The sequence below is a fragment of the Helianthus annuus genome, chromosome 17 (genome assembly GCF_002127325.2).
Source record: "Helianthus annuus cultivar XRQ/B chromosome 17, HanXRQr2.0-SUNRISE, whole genome shotgun sequence".
Classification (NCBI taxonomy): Eukaryota; Viridiplantae; Streptophyta; class Magnoliopsida; order Asterales; family Asteraceae; genus Helianthus; species Helianthus annuus.
In genome coordinates this window covers 23,730,898-23,754,577 of record NC_035449.2, presented here as the reverse complement: position 1 = coordinate 23,754,577, position 23,680 = coordinate 23,730,898, and the positions used below count along the sequence as shown (strand labels likewise).

At 37.2% G+C, this 23,680-nt stretch overlaps 1 long non-coding RNA gene across 1 annotated transcript; it reads right to left on the bottom strand.

Annotated features, from left to right (window-relative positions):
• Positions 1 to 10,081: 10,081 nt before the first annotated feature.
• LOC110922732 lies at positions 10,082 to 12,606 on the bottom strand. Its single transcript, XR_004886389.1, has 2 exons — positions 11,431 to 12,606; positions 10,082 to 11,266 (listed from the first exon to the last, which is right to left on the bottom strand). It is a non-coding gene; the product is annotated as an uncharacterized LOC110922732 (long non-coding RNA).
• Positions 12,607 to 23,680: the final 11,074 nt, after the last annotated feature.

The window sequence follows — 23,680 nt, the reverse complement described above, 5'->3', positions numbered from 1 at the left end:
TTTCTAGACCGTTTCGTCATTGTGTTCATCGACGATGTCTTGATCTATTCCAAGTCGAAAGCCGAACACGCGCAACATCTACGTTTGGTTCTCGAGTTACTCCAGGGGAACCAACTCTATGCCAAGTTCTCCAAGTGCGAATTTTGGCTGGAGGAGGTTCAGTTTCTGGGTCACATCGTTAATAGTCAAGGTATTCACGTCGATCCCGCGAAGATTGAAGTAAGAGTTGGATTACACCAAAGAACCCGTCTGAAGTTCGTTCTTTTCTCGGACTAGCGGGCTATTATCGACGATTTATCGAAGGATTCTCTAAGATCGTTGTGCCGCTTACCGCTCTCACCCATAAAGACAAGTCTTTTGTTTGGGGAACCGAACAAGAGTCTGCCTTTCAAACCTTAAAGCATATGCTTTGCAATGCCCCTGTTCTCACATTGCCCGACGGAAACAACGACTTCATTGTCTCTTGTGATGCTTCCAACCTTGGTCTTGGTTGTGTTCTTATGCAACGAGACAAGGTTATAGCTTACGAATCTCGTCAGCTCAAAATCCACAAGAAGAACTATACAACCCATGACCTCGAGCTAGGCGCGGTTGTCTTTGCATTAAAGATTTGGCGACACTACCTGTATGGTACCAAGTGTACGATCTTCACCGATCACAGGAGTCTACAACACATCTTTAATCAGAAGGAACTTAACATGCGTCAACGCCGATGGGTAGAACTTCTTAATGATTACGACTGTGAGATTCGTTATCACCCAAGCAAAGCAAATGTTGTTGCCGACGCGCTCAGCAGATGGAGTTATATGCTCAGTATTCGCAATACCCAAGCCCAGCATGACCTCGAAACCCTCATCCGCGAAGCCCAGCATGCTTACTTTAACGAGCGCACATTGAAGAAAGAGAGGATCTATCACGATGGAGCTCAGCTAGTAAGCAAATCGAATGGGATCTTCTACTATCTAGACCGAATTTGGATCCCTAAGCGGACCGATTTGCGAAAGATTCTAATGGATGAAGCTCACAAATCCCGGTATTCTATTCATCCTGGTGCCGATAAAATGTACTAGGACTTTCGCTACAAGTACTGGTGGCCGGGCATGAAAAGGGATATCGCCCTCTATGTTGGAAGTTGTTTGACTTGTGCAAGAGTTAAGGCTGAACACCAAAGACCTTCTGGCTTACTCGAACAACCGCCAATTCCTATATGGAAGTGGGAGAGTATAGCTATGGATTTCATAACCAAACTTCCGCCCACGCCATCAGGTCACGACAATATTTGGGTTATAGTCGATCGTCTGACCAAATCAGCCCACTTCTTGCCAATACGAGAAGACTACAAGGTAGAACGATTAGCCCGAATCTACACCGACGAGATCATTTGTAATCATGGTACGCCTCGTGACATCATCTCAGACCGTGATGCTCGGTTCACTTCGCGATTGTGGGAAACGTTTCAAGCGGCTCTTGGTACGTCGCTTAATCTAAGTACCGCACTCCATCCGCAAACCGACGGACAGACTGAGAGAACGATCCGTACTCTTGAAGACATGCTCCGTGCGTGTGTCATAGACTTCGGTGGTAGTTGGAACAAATACTTGCCATTAGTCGAATTCTCGTACAACAACAGTTATCATGCCAGCATCCAAATGGCACCATTCGAGACCCTATATTGAAGAAGATATCGTTCGCCGATTGTATGGCACGAGATCGGTCACTCGCAACTTACCGGTCCCGAATTGCTACAAGAAACGATAAAATCCTCCAGATTCGAGACAACTTGTCGAAGGCCCGGGATAGACAGAAAAGTAACGCCGATAGAAGATGCAAGCCCCTTGAATTTGACGTTGGCGTTTACGTACTCCTAAAGGTATCACCTTGGAAGGGTGTGGTCAGATTCGGCAAGAAAGGGAAACTAGCGCCTCGATATGTTGGACCTTTTAAGATTTTGGAAAGGATCGGAAAAGTCACCTACAGACTCGAACTACCGGAGGAACTTAGTAACGTTCACCCAACCTTCCATGTGTCTAACCTCCGAAAATGCCTAGCTGACCATGATTTAATCGTACCGCTCGACGATCTTCAAGTAAATGAAACGCTACACTTCGTGGAAAAGCCTGTCGAAATCATGAATCGCCAAACCAAGCAACTCAGATGCTCACGCATTCCTATCGTGAAAGTCCGATGGGAAGGCAAACGAGGCGCAGAGTTCACTTGGGAACTCGAAAGCGACATGAAGGCCAAGTACCCACAGCTGTTTAAATGAAGATCTGAAGCGTCAAATTGGTAAAGTCATTCACGGTGTTGTGCAGCTTTCAGCCTAATTTCGGGACGAAATTCCCTAAACAAGGGGAGGCTGTAACACCCCGTGTTTTCAAAGTCAAAGTCAAAGTCAAGGTTGACTTTCTTTGACTGTAGATAGTCTATTTTTATTTTTGTATTATGTGGAGTAAGTGTTGTCTAATCAAAGATCGAATGTTTAATCAATGCAAACCGCTTAACCGACCTTAAATAGCAGGAAGTAACAATACGATAAAGTTAATCGATCAATAATCAAGCTAATCAAATCATCATCGAACTCGAAACTCGAATTATGCGACCTTGATGTTATTATACGTGTGTGTGTGCCTTACATGTTACTTGTGCGTGTTTACTTTACGTTATGAGTATGGTGATCAACCGAATCGAATCGAAACCGAAACTCAATCGAACTCAATCGAAACCGAAGCGTGAAGTATAGATGCTTATATGTAGATATAGTGGTTGGGACTGGAAGTAATTTGAATAGGAAACTCTATCGTATCCGTATCATCCTCAATCGAAATCGAAATATCAGAAAACGTCGCCCAAACGTTCGAAACAGGCTGATGATCGATCAGGCTTTCAGCCGATCGAACAACCAAACCATTCGGACAGACCGTCCGATCGAACAGGCTGTCCGATCGGGATGCCTGGTCGATCGGCCAGCCCTTTCCTCTTTGGGAAGCCTATAAATAGCCTTGTCAACTTCATTCTTTCCACTTTTGGAAACCCTCTGACCGACCAGCTCGTGTTCTTCATCTTTTCTCAGATTTCACTCAATCCCGGTAAGATTTCGTCCTAAATCTTGTACGTTTTTATCTATGCACACTCCTACACCTTTCTATCTTTCAAATCTCGATTTCTAACCGTGAAATCATCAAGATCTAAGTGTTCTAGGATGATGTCATCATGGTGTTCTTGAAGAACTTCATGTTTTGGCTTCAATCCACCAAGAATCACTTAGATCTAGCCGATTTCCACATAAACAAACACAGATCTAATATAGATCTGAACATTTCACGGTGTAACGGATTGAAAGAAGGATTTTCCAACTTTTCTTTCAACTCTCTTACACTCAATGCCTTCAAACCAAAAGAAACGAAGCTTGAACCAACTCACTGATCATTCTAATAGTTGTGTGGTTCAAGATTCGGATTCTATCTACGAGGTTCACCGATTCCGGGTTAAACTTTAAACTCCGTTCCGAACCGTTCACCGGCTGGATTTGGGTGGTTCCTATCCGAGCAGGAGGGACAAGTAAGGACGAGGGTTCTATAGTTCAAAACGGTGTCAAACTACCTCGATATAACGACAAACAAACGGAACAGCCAAGTGTTACACGAACAGGCCGACCAGGTCAGGAAGCTGACCGATCGAACAGGCTGTCCGAATGGACAGACCAGCCGATCGGACATGCCAACCGTTCGACCAGGCCAGCCGATCGGCTAGCGCATGGCCCCACACTTTACAAATTAATGAAGTCTAGTATTGAACGAAGTAATGTTCGATCGAACCATTGTTTAATAACATTACTATGCGGATCATGAGATACTATGCTTCAATACTTAATCGATTTTCAACTTGTCCAAAACCTTGGGTGCCACCCGACCGAACATGTTGTCCGATCAGGTGACAGCCTAACTAAGGACTATCACTGAAGTACCTGACCGATCGGTTAAGCCGGCCGATCGAACGAACCGTTCGATTGATCGACCTGAAAGGTAAGAATACTTCAATGTTTTCAAATACTGCAACAAAAACTTCAAAAGTTCAAACCATTATACACAAACACATCCCACACAAGGGAAGAAACAATCCACTTGAACAGTCTAACCGATCGAGCCTACCGACCGATCGAACAGACTGCCCGAACGGATTGTCCAACCGAACGAACCAGCCGACCGATCGAACCTGCTGTTCGATCGACCAGGCTGTTCGACTCTTGACACTTGTTTCCATTTTTCGCGTTACTCATCATTATGCTATCGAACTACTCAGGCTAACCCTACTCTCCAACGCTCCCTTCAATCCATCAATCAATCTCTGTGAGTATACTCGAACCCTTTTTGCTTTAGCACTTTTGGGTGTTACATACGTTACTTATCTAAATCACAATCGAACACACTACTCAATTACTTTATGCGCTAACTGTTCTGCATGTATTACGTGACTAAATGAATGCTTGTTGTTATGTTTACACGTGGAATGCTGTCTACCAGCCTTAACGACGTAGTACTATAGTTTGGACTCAGCACCCGTTCACACAGGGGTTGTTAAGGACAATTACTTGCATGGATTACGGTGGTAATCATGTATTGCGAACTGTCTCGGACAGTCAACCCGCAGTCATTGGTATCGATAGATCCATGTCGATAATTAACATGCTTCGTTTTCCTCTGTGTACGTGCTGGTTATGCGTAAACTATTTCGAACTTTATATGCTATATCAAACTTGTATGCTCACCTTTACAGTATATGTATTGACTTTATTTTAACGTATGTGACAGGTGTTTAAGATGCATTCTTGCTAGGGAAGCGAGGCTAGAATAAGGCGTCTAGAGCCCCCAACAAATAGTTGTCTGTAGCAGTCAAACTAGGGGTCTTTAGAAGCAGAAACGATATTTATATTTCTATTTTATTTAAATCTGAGTTGTCGAAACATAAATAATTGACTGGTTGTTATCTGTAATAATTTATTTTCTTATTTGGGATACGGTATGGGACGTATCATTTAACTGAGTAATATTAATAGTTATTATGGAAACTTCTGGACAATCTGTTTCGCTCAGTGCCATGCCCCGATGATTCCGCCATCGGTTGGGGTGTGACACGTGTCCGTGGGGTATGGCGGGGCGTGGCTAGCCCGCGTGGCTTGGCAGTTTATTAAAATAAAAAAAACAAAAGTTATAAAAAAATACACACAACATTAAAAAAAGCCTAAAATTTTATTAAATTCCTAAAAATTACAAAAAACCTAAAAAGGATTACAAAATAAAAAAAAACCTAGAGCGTTAGGTAAATTTCAAAAAGAGCGAGCTTGTCGAACGACTTTCGCTCCTTGCCCCGAAACTCAATGTTCGCCACCGCCACCCGGTCTTCGTGGCTTATCTTATCGCTCGGAACAATTTCGTAGTAGGCTTTGAAACGATCAAGCTTCGGCTGTAGCTCATGCCATTTATGTTGGCACGCGTTTAAGTTGTGTTGGTCGTTTCCCACGTTATGCCGGTAGCTAGCAAAAGCTTCCGGCCAGTAACGCGTTTCACCGGGTTGTTGGCCCTTCATTGCGTCAACGACGCTCGTGACAAGAGCTAGCTCTTCTTCGTGTGTCCAAGAGGCCATCGATCAAGTGTGTTTGGGTAGTGGGTTCGATCAAGTGTGTTTGGGTTGGGGTAGCGGTGGACAGCCAACAAGTTTGTTTGGGTTGGGGTAGCCGGTGGGGTTGGGGTTATATATATAGCGATGTTGATTGTTGGGTTGGGGTGAACCGCTTAGCTTGGCCAAACGGTTAGAATTTGAAATTTAAATGCCCCGCTATGACCTAGCCAACAAGCGAATAGGAGCCAGCCACATAGGATCGATAGCCCGCCCCACGCCTGGCTTTAAACTCCCGCCCCTTGGGCCACGCCCAAACCCAAGCCCACCCAAAGTAATGGCTTAGGCGTTTCAGCCAACCCACGCCCCAACCCCGCCCCATACACCACATTCTAAAGGATATTTTGTGCAATTACCCATCTTACTCTAATAGATTAATAGCCCTTATATTTCTTAATTTTATAAACACGGTTGTCAAATCAAACTTATATAATATAATATTATAATAGAATAGAATACAGCCACTTAAAAGATCTTTGCACCTTTATGTTTCTTGATTCTATATACACGGCATCAAACTTAAATGATAAAATATAATAGTAATAGAATAGAACACAACCGCTTAAAAGATCTTTACACCTTTATGTTTCTTAATTTTATATACACGGTATCAAACTTAAATGGTAAAAGAATACGATAAAAGGATTCTATATCATTTAACATTATTGTATTATAGTTGTTTGGTATATTTACAAATCAAATATGATTCTCATAAATTGAAACAGAGTTTCACTGTGTTGTGAGATTTTTTTCTTTCCGAATTGTAATCTAGTGTAAGAATATATTTTATATAAACATATTAAATGGATATTATTAACAGTTATATCTAATAATTAATAATTTTATTACTAATATATCATTAGTTCGCACGTTTAACATAATTATCCTTAATAAAAAGAGTTTCCACTTGGGTTTTCTCTCTCTTAGGCCATGAGTAATGAGCATTAGAGCGGCATGAAAGAGTTTGATAACGCTCCCAACACCATCCCCTTGGGCATTATAGGACATGAAGAGGGAGAGACATTTCTAGAATAATGCCCAAAGAGGAAGAAAAAAATGGTAACTATTGAATGAAATGGCATGATGGGGCATTAACCGTTACATATTTTTTGCAGGGACATTATAATGATGATGCGGCGAAAAATACCCCTTACGAGGCATTAACCATTACACATGGTCATAAAATCGTGGGTTGCATTAACCTGCATAAGTCATCCTAATCCTAGATCTTAAATGAGAACTCGATTAGAATCACAAACATGTCTGATACTCTATCTGTTGTTTCAGGATTATTAGGTACATGTTCTCTATATTCTTGTTTCTATTATATTTATAGAAAGAATTGATCAATCTTTAGTTGATGCTTAAACTTGAAGCCAGGACAAACAAGGGCGATGACACACAATATGATTAAAAAACAGTACACAAACTATCAAATTTCACACATTATAAAATTTTAATTCTATTTGAAATAAAACTTGCTAATTTTTCGATACAGTATAATGTTATGAATTAAGTGTCATAAATAAACAATATCGAGATTTGGTCACTTTAGTTAAAAGGAAAGTGAAATAAGTGAACACTTCAACTCTAAACGTACTTAAGATGGTCACTAAACTAAACAAAATTATATCTATATCAAGATTCTCACTTAAATAAGGTTGTATTTACAAGATGATGCAGATGAGAAATGAAGTATTTTAAATTTTAGACTAAGGAGGTGTTTGTTTTTTCTTCAAACATTTTCAAGGGAGTTGATGTCTGCAGACGTGCGGACGTTACCCTTGAAGACTGTTTTTTTAAACAGGTCTGAACTCAGCTTTTTTCATCTTAAAAAATAAGCTAAGGACCCCTTTTTCAAACATCTTCACAAAAACCTAAATATAATCCTCCCTCATATACGCTTAAAACATCAGCCCTCTTCTCCTCGCCGCAACTCCTCCTCCGACCAATTTTCCGGCGACCTCCCTCTTCTCCTTGCAGACAGTAAAAATCAAACAGTCTTATATTTTCAGTTTGCAGAGCTTCAGACCACATCTTCAATTGCAGACATGAAACAGATGAAATCAGATTGCAGACAATTTATGTCTGCAAAAACAAACAACACCTAAATTGATACCAAAGTAATTCTTTTAAATTCAGTGGGTTAGTTATTAGGTTTAGGATAAAATACAAAAGCTCCTTAAAATAAGAAGTTATACACAGGGTATCAAATGGATTCTGATTGACCACATTTAAGCGGTGTTGAAACCGTCTTATTGAACTTTACGATGTGAGATTTGAGGTTTTCACTTTTTGGATTTACAGGTTGTAGATTTCAGAATTTTTGTTTATTATCAATGTTTCTTTTCTGCATTTGCGTCATTGTGTCTTTTTATGACCCATTGTGTCTTTGTTCCTCAACATTGTATTGTATTTTTTTATATTGTATTTTATTTTGCTTAACATTGTGTTATCTTATGCGATTAACTAGGCCTGTAAATAAACCGAACACGAACTTGAACATATAATCGAATGCATTTTTTTGTTCGTGTTCGTTCATTAAGAAGTTGGGTATGTTCGTTCGTTTAAAGTCTAAATGAACAGTTCACGAACATAAACGAACATAAACAAAAAAATCTAACTGATTGAACAAACATAAATAACAAATAAATACAAACATAAGAAGTTGGGTATGTTCGTTCGTTTATTTGTATTTATTTGAATACAAATAAATAAACAAACATAAATTAACATGATTGAACAAACATATACAAACACAAATGAATGTATTGAACAAATATAAACAAACACAATTTAACATTAGGGTTCACAAATACTAAATTTTAGTTTTTATTATATAAATATTAAGTAAGTGATGAGTTAGGATCTAAGAAAATTTTTGTAATTTCATTTTTTATTACTAAAGAACTTAATTATTGATTAGTTATATTTATATAAGTAGTAAGAAAATCAAAGCTTTATATAAATATAACTATTTACGAATTTTCTAAAATTTAAACCAACATAAACGAACGTTACAAACATAAATGAACAAACACAAGATGTGTTTATGTTCGTTCATTTAATTAAACAAACTTTCCATTAAACAAGTTCATGAACAGTTTATAAACATTCGGTTCATTTACATGCCTACGATTAAGTGGATTAAATGTGTCTTTGCTTAACATTTGTTGTTTTTACTTATTATTCGATCATCCAAAATTTATTGTTTACCAACTTTACTTTTGTCTGTTCGTTGATTAACACGTGTGCATCTAGCATGTGAAATGTTACTATTACGGGCCCCACGCATAACAAGGTGTCACCCTCACTCATGTGCACCCATGACCGTGTGTCCCTAGGGATTTGTTTGATAATTAGGTAGGTAAACTTTCAAATCACCCAATCAAACATTTTCACGTCATTTATTTATTTTGTTTACATATTGTTTAAAAACGTTGATGATGGTTAGACACTTGAATCAGGTAAACTGTTATTAAAAAAACATAATAAATCAAAAGCTGACAACTTCATCTCTCACAAACAACTTCACCCCACATCGGTAAACCTTTTACCGCTCAAACAACTTCGCCGATCGGTAAACACCATCGGCGGCGGTGTTACCGATCGGTAATCGTTTTACCGATGGTGTTTACCACACCACACTGTATACCCTTATATTTTAGAGGCATAAACCTAATTGAGCTAAATTACTCATATAATTATAAAACTTTAATCATTTATATATGTATGTGTAAGTTATATGATCTAGCCTATATGACTTACAAATGTATATGATATAAATATAAACAAAATTCGTGATCTTTTAGTTCTATGAGAAAAGGATAAATATTACGTTTATATTATGTTGAAAATTTTAAAGCTGAAAAAAGCTGATGATTAAAACCATCAAAGCAATATATAATCAACTCTTTGGTAAACAAAATATATTAAAACCAAAGTTGGAACAAGACAACTCAATTAAATTATTAATAGACTTGTTTTGTTTTTACTCGTCTATTTTCTTTTATTTATGAGAATTTTAGAAATGTAAGTGAGTTGTCCGCGTTTTGATTTTTCTATGGTTTAGATAAATTGTGCTACATATGATAATGTATATGCTTAACTGCATTATATAATAAAAAATGTGATAATGAGCTGGCGTATATGAATTTAAAAATTATTTAATTATATGTTTTCAATCGTAATTTTATTGCTATAAAGTAAAAGTGAATTTTGTTAATTTACCTATATTATTAATTTACAAAATACTTATGTTTTAGCTAGTTGTACCATTTGAAATTGTGGTCTTATATGTAACTAGTGCGCTCAACCCCGGCGCGTTGCGCCTGTGGATTCCCAGTGCTACGCGACAGAAATTTGGTCAGCATCCGTTCGTTTAGTTGGTTATCGTACAACCACTCGATATCAACACATGATATTTATATCGATCGAAAACAATTGTTCGAAAGAAATCAATTCGATTAAGTTGTATGTATATTCCACTATAACAAAATTAAATGCAGTAAGAAGACACTCTATCCCAAAAAGAATGTACACAACCTTCGATATGGTGTCAAAAGTGCTGGATTCCCAAAAGGGATTCTCGTTTGCTTGTTTTTTTTTTTTTTTTATTGAGTCAATGTAACATTGTAACCCATCCCATTTGACCTGCACATAAAAAACATCTGTTAAAATACAAGTTAGGGACTTAGGGGATCATCAACTATCTGCTGTATAATCCTATAAAAGTCCTCACATTTCATCTCCAAGTTATTATGATATCAGCCATTTAAGTAATCTTTTTAACTTCGTTTTGCACGATGCTTAATCGACACCATAGAAATTAGCATATATTGATTTTAGCATATGAAACCATATCTTTCTATGACTGTATTCTGCACCCTTTGTCGCAAAAACGTGAAAGTCCGAAATTTCCCAGATTGAAGCCAGCGTTTTCTTTACTACATGATCCAATTATTTATTTTCTTTCTGTTTAGTGAGGATTAAAAGACCTTAGCTATTATGTTTAGAGAAACATTAAAGTAAATATAAATAAGAGCATACAAATATAAACTTAACGAATACAAATACCAAAACATCCATTAAAGTTGTACTAATAAATAATTAACACTTTAACAATTCTGTCATGGTTGATTTCAAATACAAAATTGATACCAGTGACAACAATCTATTTGACTTTTTTACAAAGTCAATGAGCATGGAAATTTCTTGTCAAACAAATACCAAGTACCAACCAACAAATTTACCCAAACACTGTAGGAATATTAGAACAGATAAAAATTTGTGGGAATATACTGATTGGATTTTAGTAGGTATGAAATGGTAAAAAGTGAGGGAATATTAGAGACATTGGCTTTCCCTTTCGCTTTTTACTTATAGTGGTCTAATAGACGGAACACAAAAGATCAAGAGAACCAAAATTACACCTACCATTTTGTCCGGGGTTGACACCAAAATCAACTCATAAGGTCTAATAACCGGAACACAAAAGATCAAGAGAACCAAAATTATACCTACCATTTTGTCCGGGGTTGACACCAAAATCAACTCATAAAAGTTTTGTTCTCTTGTTCGGTTCTGATCAGAACTGGAACACGACACAAAAATTACTTTAATTCCCTTTAAAACTCAAAAAACAGAAATGAACACATATTCAACCTCATGCCAAAACAATCACATAAAATTTGTCCTAGCAACCCATTTTGTTTCAGTCTTTTAATCATCTAAAGTCGAATGAGAATGAAACATTACCTTCAGCAAGCTGTTCGTAAATCACATGCTTTGTTACTGCAGAGAAATTGAAACAACACACAACAAATGATATTGAGTTAAAACATAGCAAATAGTGACGTGTCTGTGGGGTATGGCGGGGCTTAGGTTGGGGGCATGAGTTGACACGTGGAGTTCGAGCCCTCCCACCGCCTAGTGACGTGTCCGTGGGGTATGGCGGGGCGTGGGTGCACCGCGTGGGTTGGCAGGTTATTAATATATATATATATATATATATATATATATGTATATATATATATATAAAATTTAAAACCCAAGGCGAATAGGAGGCCGCCACATCAAACCCAAGCCCGCCCCACGCCCGGCTTCAAACCCAAGCCCCAAGGGCCACGCCCCAACCCAAGCCCCAAGGGGTGGTGGCTTGGGCGTTTTCCCCCAACCCAAGCCCCATACCCCACAGTCTTAGTGCCTCCAATTCTTCTCAAAATTTGGAAAGTTTAAATCAAACCACACCAGGTATAATCAAGATGATACAATTTAGGGTTTCAGTAAACATCAAAAAACACAAATTAAGGTTTAGATATACTTGCTAATATTCTTAAATTCAACATGAAGTTCCATGAATCCAGATAATGTATATTTAAAGACATACATGAGCCCTAAAGCAATATGAGTTATGAGTTTACCTCTCTTGCACCAAGGTACCTTTGATTTAGTCGCACCCATCATTGACTTGCATTTCAAATAGCATGTGTTCACCGCCGGAAGATTTCCCTATCCTGTAGTCTGATGACCCAATCTAACAACCTTGAGCACTAAAAAACACCAGAACCCAACTCAGTCGCCAGATCCACCGGATTATCCCCGTTAACCAGCCAAATTCCATGGAGAAGTTACAACCGGCGACCAATTGACAGATCAGGACTCTAGAACTCGCCGCCGTCATCTCAGACGTCTGGTTCAGTTAGCGGCGTTTGGTGACATCGAAACAAAAGTTACCGCTTCCTCGACGGCGTTTGGAGCTGGTTCTTCCATCACGGTCGCTCCGTTCTCTCGTCCTCGTCTCTCTCACTCCTCTCTCTATCTCCCTGTTGTGCCTGTATGTAGCAAAAGAAAATGGGATTGATAAAATGTGGAGGGCTAAAGAACCTCCCACGTGTCTAGGTGAAATGTCTTAAAAACCCTTTAAGACTGTTCATTCAGTTTGTTTATTATCATATAGTAATAATTAGTTGTTGTACCGTTGCATCGAGTGAGTGTACATCAATGTTGTTAGGATGTGAGTTTGATATTTATGGTTTTAAAGCAACAATAAGAACAAACAATTTATAAATTGAAAGACAAATAAATGCAAACACACAAGCAAAAGGATATATCAACAATTGTTTTCTATTGAAATTAAAAGATTATAATTACAATATGATGATTATACAATCTCCCCTCTGCCTGATCACTCGTAGATCTGTTCGTACAAAAGAAAATGTTCGCAACATGGGAGATCTATTTATAATAAGTACAAAAGGTCTGTTTGCAATCAGTTGACATCACCCTGATAGTGACATTTAACATTCCTAACAGAAAAGATTTCACAGATGTTTGCAAACATATGTGGGAATCTAACATTTGATCTAATATATTAAAACTCTATAACAAACAAAATATTGTTACATAGATGAAACCACTTATCTTCAAACTGGTGTTGCTTCATATCAAACATCTATTTGGCCTGAACAGATATTTGGTTTTCTTGATCAGATATTTACTCCAACAGGGCTTTGGCCTTGATAAGTGCTTGGTTATTCTTCAACGGTGGTTTCCAAGGTTTGAACAAATGTTAGCATGTCCTCAACAGATGTTCTGATTAGTGTTGGAGATTTACTATCTTTGGGAGGAGAATGCTTTATCTACTGTTTATTTCTTAATCATTTGGTCATGTTTTGACTTTTGAATATCATTTGTTCTTTTGTCGGTCCAACAAATGTTTTCAGCACCGGGCTAGATTTTGAATCGTCTCCTTATTGGTCCACTGGTCGAACTGGTCGGATTGGATGTAAGAGTGTAACAACTCTCACCAAAACTATTATTTATTATTTTATTTTGTCCAATAGGAAACCTTAATTGATACCCCCAAGTAGTATTGCATGTCCCCTAAAATTTTCAGAACAGTTGGAATCAGGATGAGGGCCCCTAAAACTCAGGAGGGGGGGGGGGTAAACCCTAATTGATATTATCTAAACAGTTTTCGATAGAATTCGAATTTTAAAGAACCGTCGACTCACCCAAGCTACTGAGACACAGGGCTACCCTATGCTAGGGGGTACCCCTTGCGCCACGCGACAGTCCCTCGCGCCACGCGAGGGAGCTGTTTTTCCAGTATAAATAGAGGAGTTTGGCACTTGAATTTGGGTGTTGGTTCGACGTAAAAACTCATTTTGCACGTTGAGATATCCTCTGTTTACTCCAAAAACACACACACACAGCACGAAACGCTGCCGCGACAACAGGGTAATAACTCGATCACTGCTACGTTTCAAACTGTTCAATTCTTTTCTTTCCTTCGGCTTTTATTATAGTAAATAGTAGCTCGGGATTATACCTTCTAAATCCCGAAACTCTGCTCGTTATTAGGGTAATAACTTTAATCACTGGTACGATACTTTATCCGATCGATTGAAACTATCCAATGGATGTTTAAGTGCCGCCCACATTAGGGCTATGCTTTGTCATTCGTCGTGAATTCGATGGATGTTTAAGTGTTGCACTTTGTCATTCGTTGTGAGGGTTTCGATCTCGTGATTATCGTTAAAGTTGAATTGAGTTAATACACTAATACGAGTTCTTGTGTCTAGAAATTAGAACTCATAATCAGGAAGCTGTTAAACTAGTATATCAAACTTAGCTATTAAGATAATTGAGCAGTTTAGAAAACTTAATAGCTACGGCAACTTAACAGGAAAGGAAACTTAGCAGTTAAGTAAGCTAAGTAAGTTAATTAATCAGCTAGTTACATTATTTAATTAATCAGCTAAGTAAATTACTTGATTAAACCGTTAAGATCAATTAATCGGTTAAGTGAAATTAATTAACTAGTTAAATCAAGATTAATTAAGCTAAGCAAGATTAATTAAGCTAAGCAAGATTAATTAAACATCTAGATAGATATACATGAAAAATAAATATGAGATAGATAATATCAAAGGAAGGTGCTAGGAAGGTGTAAGAGGATATATATGTAGGTAGGAAGCTTCCTAGAAAATGAATAGGTAACTTCCTAGAAAAGGTATATGAAATTTCCTAGAAAGCATATAGGAAACTTCCTAGAAATTTCATATTTCTTACCTATAAATAGGAGCCTAGGATTTCATTCTTCCTTGCTCATTTTCTTTTCTTCTTCTCTCTATACGTTGGTTTTCTAACCAATAATCACCGATTCGATATTCTATCCGATTGATTCAGGAACCAACTAACGAATGCCAAAGTGTTGTACTTTGTGAATTTCGTTAAACGAATGCCAAAGTACTGTCTAAACAAGACTATACTTTGTGCATTTTGTTAAGGTTCGAATCTCGTGACCATCGTTAGGTTTGATTAGGTTTAACACTAATACGTATTCCATTCTGTTAAACTAAATGTTTAACTACTCGAAACTCTACACCATACACTTAGAAATCAAAATGGATGCTTAATCATCAGAAGATTCATAACTATAAGTAGATGTGTAATCATCGGAAGACTTAGAATCAAGACTATATGCTAACAAGGTGAGTCATTCTCTTTTTACAAAATTTGCTTTCAAAATCATGTTTGTTTCCAAAGTTATAATAACAGGGATCAAGTCTTTGTAGTCTTCAATTACAGCCGATATGTGGGGTTTTGTATACATTACTTGATAACCATCACCATTGGACAACGGGTTAGCCAATGGGTGATATGACCATAGTCACAGAAACGAGTCGAGTGACAAATACCTTTGGGTAATTGGTTGATATATAAACATTGTAATCGCTCTTAATACTGTGAATTATAACAAATATGTTTTTGTACAAAAATGAATGAACTCACCAATATTTCCTGCTGACCAAATGTTTTTAAAACGCATTTCAGGTGATTATAGTAGATTGGAATAAGAGGGATGATACTGCACAGAAAGGCTTAAAGAAGTGGCTTATTTTATCAATTAAATTAAGAAAACATGATTTCATATATTTGGGTTTATCCCTTATTAAAGCTACCTTTGTAAAACATGGGTTTTATCCCATCTATTTAAATAAATGAAATCCGGTGTTTTCTAAACTCTGATATTTTTCCTAACTCACGGTCCTGATGAACATTTCCGCTGCAATGTTTTTAAAATAACCACCGGTACCACATGACTGCTCGCGGCTCCCGTCCAGGGTGGTATCAGAGCCACTTATTTAAGCAATTGGGTGTTGTAATAATACCTAAGCTTAAACGAAAGAGTTAGGAAATTGTTATTAACTGGTAGCAACAGGATAGAATTTAGACTTGAACTTAAGAAAGATGCCTTAGTATAAGCTTCGAGATAAGCTAATTACTTGCGTAGATAAAATGTGATGGGTGATTAGTATGCCGTGAGGATGATGACTAGAATGTTGCAAGTATGGTAAATAAGCGATAACACTTGGCCACTGTTATTTCTTGTTTATTGGTACTACTGGATTCTAGAATATGATCCATCATGTGAATAATAATTACCTTGTTCTTTGATAAAAGCTCTAATAAAAGATTCATTTTTAATCATCAAGATTCTATTTATGGGAAATACAAATTACCTCTCCGGCGAGAACCGGGTAAGATGCGTATAGAATATGTCAAACAAGTGACAGAATTCCCTAATAGTATCATGACCTGATGTCTGACTTGTCTTTGGAAATATGAATCTGTTAAATACATTGACCTTATGAATGGTATGTATATTACATTATGTGAAATATATGATTATATAGATATCTATAAGGAAATCCAAAACCATAAGGATTGACAATTTAGAATAAAGCACAAGCATATGTGTCAATAATAATTATAGATTTCTTTATCAGGAATCTCTCGTATACATCTATAATTCCGATATCGAACATTATTTCGTTTGATCATCTGTCTCTTAAACTCGTGCTACAAGAAGTATATGAACCCTTTATATTGGGATGCCATCGAAAGTATAAGAATTCCCTTTGCGTTACCTTAGATCATTAACACATTAGGAAACCTGTAGATAAAGTTGTGCTAGGCACAAGACGTCTTAAAACTTACGCTAATAAGAGTAATTCTACTTTCTTTAAGAACTCTTGCAAAGATAAGAGTAACCACGACTAGATGCACTTACAAAGACTTTCTTCACCTATAATCCTACTAAGATTACCAGAAGCTGTTACGAAATACCTGGGCTGCAAAGGACTAAAGTTGTCTTAACCATTAGTATAATGAAGTAATGTATGCTTCAAAATTTAGACATTTAGATAGTGAAACCCGATCTTCGAAACACAGGATCAAGACATATGCCATGAAATGGAAAGAATGAAAAGAACTGACAGAAAGGAAATCATGTCTGCTTCATAAAAAGAAATAACATGAAAACAATGATTCCAGAGGTGATTGCTGACTTAGGTTTAGGTTTGCAAGCCAACCGGAGAAGTAACCACAAGGAGGCAAGACAGACCAGCCGACAAAGTTCGTCCCTGTGATGAAAGCTGCGAGTTATGCACGGAAGTAAGACATAGTGTATATGGTCTGGGAGTTCATTAACACTAGAGGCATGGAACTGAAGGAAATTTCGACTGACGTTTTCCCAGAGGATCTATTTGGGCTATCACCCGATCGTAAGGAGAAAATCAGAATTCGTCTGTGACTAGAAACAACACCGCTTATTATATCACAAAGTTAAACTTAATGTAGTAGTTAATGCTTTAAGTCATAAGTCTCATAGGAAGCCGAATCAAGTACGTGCTCTTAGATTAAATTGCGGATTGATTTAATAAAATAATTAAAGAGCCAAGTTATGTCGTAAATATTATAAAAATAAATAGGGTAAATTAGTAAAAAAAAATTACTCAAAATCTGATTCGACAATCCAGTTTTTTTGATTTGACCGCCGGGTCCTGGTTCAACTGACCTGTGCACTATAAACTTTGCTAGACTATGCACTTTGATAAATTGTACATTGACCTGTGCACTGCCAAGTGCACTTTGCTAAGTTGTACACTATCCACTGACCTGTTTGTCCACATAACCCCACTTTATGTTTCTTCCTTTAGATTGATGAAACTCTATAGATGATCCACTACTTCTTCCCTGCAGATTGATGAAATTGCTAAGTCCATTCGCTGGTAACCATCAACGTCAGCCTACTCGCATCCGATTTCTATTTTTAATCCTAGGGTTTCCAAAATCAACTTCCCTAATATTTATATGTTTTTAACTTTTTTTTTCTCTACATTCCGGTATAAATTATGTTGAAAACAAACTTTTTTTTTGAAATGGGATATTTTTTTAGTATGATGAACCATATCGATTGTCGGTACCGTGACGAACCGAATCGATACATGTATCAATATTGTTGGAACTGTAACGCTTGCGTCCCTGAAACTTTTAGCTTTTGTCAATTTTAGTCCTTATACTATGTGATTCTTGGCGCTTTTGATACTTATGAATCTTGATGCTATGAAACTTGAATCTTATTGATACTTGATACTTAATTCAATGAGACTTGACTCTTAATACTAGATTCTTGATACTTGATACTTAACTCTAGATAATTGATTCTTGGTGCTAGATTCTTGATACTTGATTCTTGAGACTTGATTCTTGATACTTGATACTTGGTGCTCGACTTTTGAGACTCGTGAAACTTGAGACTTGGTTGAACGAGAGACTAGAAGGCTTGACACTTATGTAAACTTGGAAACTTGGAAAATTTTGTGTTAATTAAATAATCTTGCTATGTGATAATATTGTACAATAATACGTAATGCAACGCTTAATCTAACACGCAAAACGATCCACAGACGGAAAAGTTACAAAAAGGAGTGGACTGTCCGAATGGACATCCGATCGGATGACCATCCGATCCGTTTGCTACACCGCCTTATCTCTCCTCTGTCACTATAAATAGCACCTGTCACATCATTCCTCAATGATGTGACAGAGCCCTCCGATCCAGAAGCACGCACTCTCATTCTTGAGCAATTTTCTTCGATTCTAGGCCGATTCTTGTAAGTTTTCTGTTAGATTCTTGTACAACTTCAGTCTATTCACTATTCTACACGTAATACTTTATCAAAATCCCACTTTTGATCATGAAATCTCTAAGATTTGAGCTCTTGAGGATGACGTCATCATGGCGGTTTGTACAAACAGCTGTGTGATGTCATTCCCGTCAAGCTTTAGCTCAAATCTAAGGAATTTCATGCGTTTTTGTACCAAAGCTCTACTAAATCTAGGTTTTTCAGTCGATTTCATGATTATCCTTAAAACTTTCTTAAACTCTCACTCAAAAACGGTGGAATCCAGACCCAAATGGGCTGTAGACTTGATGATTAGTCTGGAGCCGGCTTGGAAGATGGATTATCGCTGGAGAAGGTGACCGGATTACGGATTCAGACATGAACACTGCCAAGAACAAATACCTGATCGGACTGGGTGATTCCCATCCAATCAGACAGACTGAGCCTTGATGTGTTTTTCCGTTGTCTCAGTACGTACCACGTCGTTACCATTAAACTCGAAACTTAGAAACTTTACAAGGTTGCAAAAGGAACAAGATCATTGAAGTCGAATGGCGATCCGATCGGACTGCCGTCCGATTGAACGGCCATCCGATCGGATGACATGTGCCTTACAACCTTCAACACTTAAACTATTTTGAATCAGAAACTTAAACTTTGAAACTTACACTCGAACGGTCATCCGATCGAATGACTTGGTATCTTGCTACAATGAACGCTTCAAAAGTTAAACATTTTGGAAACACACTACTTGGATCAAGAGACCATCCGATCGGATGGTGATCCGTCCCATTCATATGTCATCCGATCGGATGACCATCCGTCCGGATGGCCATCCGATCAGGTGACTGATCCGACACTTTGCACGATTCTTGTTATTCTGCTCGACGCTTATCCGTTAAACTATAACCAGGCTAGTTCAGAGCTCCCTTTGATCCAATCTATAGGTGTCGATACTTAGCACCCACTGTGAGTATACTCGATCCCTTTTCATTTTAACCTTTTGGGATGCAACATGTATTCTATGAAACTTGAAACTATTTGAATCTAACTCTATCCTCAGTAAATGTGAAACTTGGTACTTTTGCATTCTTGATTCTTGATTCTTTATGCTACGTGAACGTTTAACCCCTGTGTTTAGTTCCGCCTTAACAATAGTAGCGATATAGGAAGATGCACCTCCCCATTATTCTCGGGGGTATTGTTAGGAGGATTCTATTTGCTTTCCTTGATTCTTGGGAAAGTGGTTAAAACATCGGGACACTTGAGCTATCACTTGGATTGCAAACACTAGCATGGCTGAAACTATTTTATCGTTTACATAATGGATATGAGTCTTTTAACCTATTATGCTATATACTCGAACTTGTATACTCGCCAGTACATTTTGTATTGACTTTATTCTAATACATGTTGCAGGCTGATAGGATGCTGGAATCAAAGAAATTGCTAGGTTGCTAGGATACTGCTTAGAAACACATCTTAGTTAATTTAGAATCATTTGATGCTATGTAATTTTTGATACTTGTGTGTTTTGACGTTTAGACTATCTATCTCATGAAATCAATTAATGACTATTATAAATTTGAACCTATAGTGTTATGGAAACTTTTGAGCAATCTGAACGCTTAGTGTCGCGCCCCGATGTTTCCGCCATCGGTTGGGGTGTGACAGGAACCAATACCAATATTCGTTTTATGGTTTTGAATCATTGTAAAGCACATGGCGGCGTCATTTTGGTCATATCTCGACTTTACTTTTTTGTTTTCTCTTTCCGTTGTTGTACCGAGTACCAAGATCGTAATGAATGTAATCCATACCAACTGAATTCCCACTTCATAGGTTGATGTTCACCCCGCATCCTATAAATCATGTATGTCTTTAACCCTAACTTGCATTCATTATCTTAAAAAACTCAAATACACAACTATATTCTAATGTTTTTTATTGATAATAAAAGTTGTATTCAAATATGATATCATAAACTATTACGAATAACATTACGATAACAGTATTGTAACAAAACAAAGCAATACCAACCAAAACCGAATTCTTGTGCTACGACCAGGGGTGGAACCAATGTAGACTTAGTCGTAGCACGGGCTACGGCTCAACCCCGTATTCGCATTCACAGTGTATTTTTTTCGGTTTTATACATAAGATACACTTAAACATATACGAGAATACCATACGAGAATACCCCTAAGAGAAGATTATGAAACTTGATATTATTAATTAAGCCCAAAACCTATAGTAACTAAGCCCAAATAATTAATTTTATGATAATTAAACCCAAATTGTAATAAGTGATAAAACCCAAATGATAAAATAATCTATTTGAACAATGTCATGGTTTGTGCGGTCAAAATAATTTTTTCATAAGGTAAAAGGCGAGAACAAATCTATTAGATATTTGCTTTACTTTATTTATTTGTTATTTTTCTAATATTGTATGATTGCACGCTAATATTTTTTTTTTTTTTTGATACCTCTGATTTAATGGGTTAGTTCGGATTACGAAGTAAAGGATCCCACCAATAGTATTTTATTTTCATTTAGGTTTTAAGATGACTTTATCTAGAATATCAATAGTCTAGCCACGTGCCCACGTATGATATGATATCATGTCAATACCACCTTATCCGGTACCCGGTTTCAAACAACCACCCGCCTATAAATCCCCCCCTTCCTCCACCATTTCTTACATCTACCGGTTAAGATTATTAAACCGAAACCGAACCATTCCGGTCGGAGACCTTGAACAAACAAACATGAGTTACATGAGCCGTGTTTTCTCAACCTACGGGGTTGCAATCGCTAACAGCCACACCGATCAAGGCCACAAACTCAAAGCAGGAATCAAATCTCTTCAACAAGGAAAAAAAGCCTTCACCTCCTCCGTTTCCGGCAACAATCCGGCTGATATCAGACCAATTTCCGGCGTACTAGGTTCTGACGCCGGAGGAATGGTCGCCGGAGATGAGAGGAAAACGCAAGCCGATGATTCTTTCCGGCAAGTGATGTATATTAGCTGCTGGGGTCCGAGTTAATGTCTTGATCGGAGATTGTGACGGTGATCGGAGTTTTCTTGATGAGAAATCGATGATGTGAGTTGACTCGGAGATGATTATTGGGGTGTGGGACCCGATTGCAAAGTTTTTTCTTTTTTCGTGGGCCCTTGGGAGGTTCTGGATGGGTTGAGAATGACTTAACGTTGAAAGATGAGGGACTGTATATGTAATAGTTGGATAAGTTTTGGGACTACAATGTAAATATTTTTCCAAAACAATAAATTATGATAATGAAGTTTGGTATGATGTGACTTTGAGTGTCCTACTAATGTGTGTTGTCACATCACTAGCAATATCATAACTCATTTTATTTTAAAATAAAAAATGTGAAATATTTATCATAATTAAACGATAAAATCAAAATATTAACATAAATAACAAAATTAAAACCTAGATATGCAATTTGTTTTGTTTATCAAAAACTTTACTTGTATGCAAGCGCATAAACTCCGGCATCATTTAGTGCATATAGATCAAACTATTATTATGATTATAAACCGAGTTAGATAATCGTTTTGGACCAATCGAACGGAATTTCTTGTTCATGTTCGTTCGTTTATTAAACGAACGAACATAAACGAACTTCCCGCCGAACGGTTCACGAACTGTTCGCTGAACGTTCGGTTCGTTTACAGCCCTAGTTTTGGTACATATGAAGTTTAACCTAAGAAAACAAAGATAATTGCTTTTGTACATAGATCATGTGACTTTCACTCTCATAGTTCAGATATATCTTATACTATGCATTTGATAGTCAAAAAAGTATCACGTTACATACAAAAAAAGGTTGAAATTGACGGACACCAAATCTCTGAATGAGTAATGAACTACATAAAAACCGGTATAAAGTGCACGAAATTAAATGATGTTCTCTTATGTCTATCCGAACAATGTTTGTTGTTTATGATATTTACTGGTTTCTTTGTTTCAGAATATGAAGATAGGGAAAAGTTTTCGTACAAACAGTCTTATTATACAAAACGTACGAAATATATAAAAAAGTAAAAAAAAACGCGGTGACATTTCCCTTTTTAATGTTAATTATCTACAAGGTTGTTCTTGAAATTTTTAGAGGCTCTATAGTCTACTATAATTTATATAAAAACTGTAGTTACTCAAAATGAGATCCTAAAAATAAAGGTTGAATTCGTGTAATAATTTAGCATATTATTATTTAAATTTTCAGTTAGATATTTATAGTCAAATTTCTCCAAAGCATCATATTTTATCTTTTTCTTAATCTATTATCTTTCTTAATCTATTATGGCATTCCTGTGATAATACAATGCATAGACTTTAGTAAGCTTAATTGAAAAGAAACTTATTTTCCTTGGAAAACACTAACATGAGCCAAGTCCCAGTCGATAATCAAATCGAATAGAAAAGATGAAGAAGAGAATTTAGATCGAATAACTCTCAATCTTATTAATCAGAAAATAACTCAAAACTGATTACAGACTCTCAAACCATAACTCGGTTTATCTTCTCTTGACTCTTATCTTAATAATGCCTAACCCTACCTTGGTTTATATAGGCTTACCATAACTTGATGACCAAGACATTACCATATAACCCTAACTTGATGACCAAGACATTACCAAATATAATTATAATGTAATTAAGAAACTTAACCAATTATGACCAACTTGTCAACATTGATCCCTCAAGTTCACCGACTTGTGACTTGAACTCTTTTGTCACCCTTTCACATCACCTACTTGTGATGAGTCGGGAATTACCGCCAACAATCACCCCCTTAATTTCCGACTCGAAATAAGTAGGCTCCAACATATCTTCTTTGTCTTGATTCTCATAGAACTCATCTTGATTTCTAGCTGTGTTTTTCGGCTCCTTCCTAGCTCGAACATTCTTGCGACCTGGTACTCGACTAGTCCTTTCTCCATGACTCGTCCTTTGGTCATAAGAACTCGCACCACCATTGACTCGGCTGCGATATTG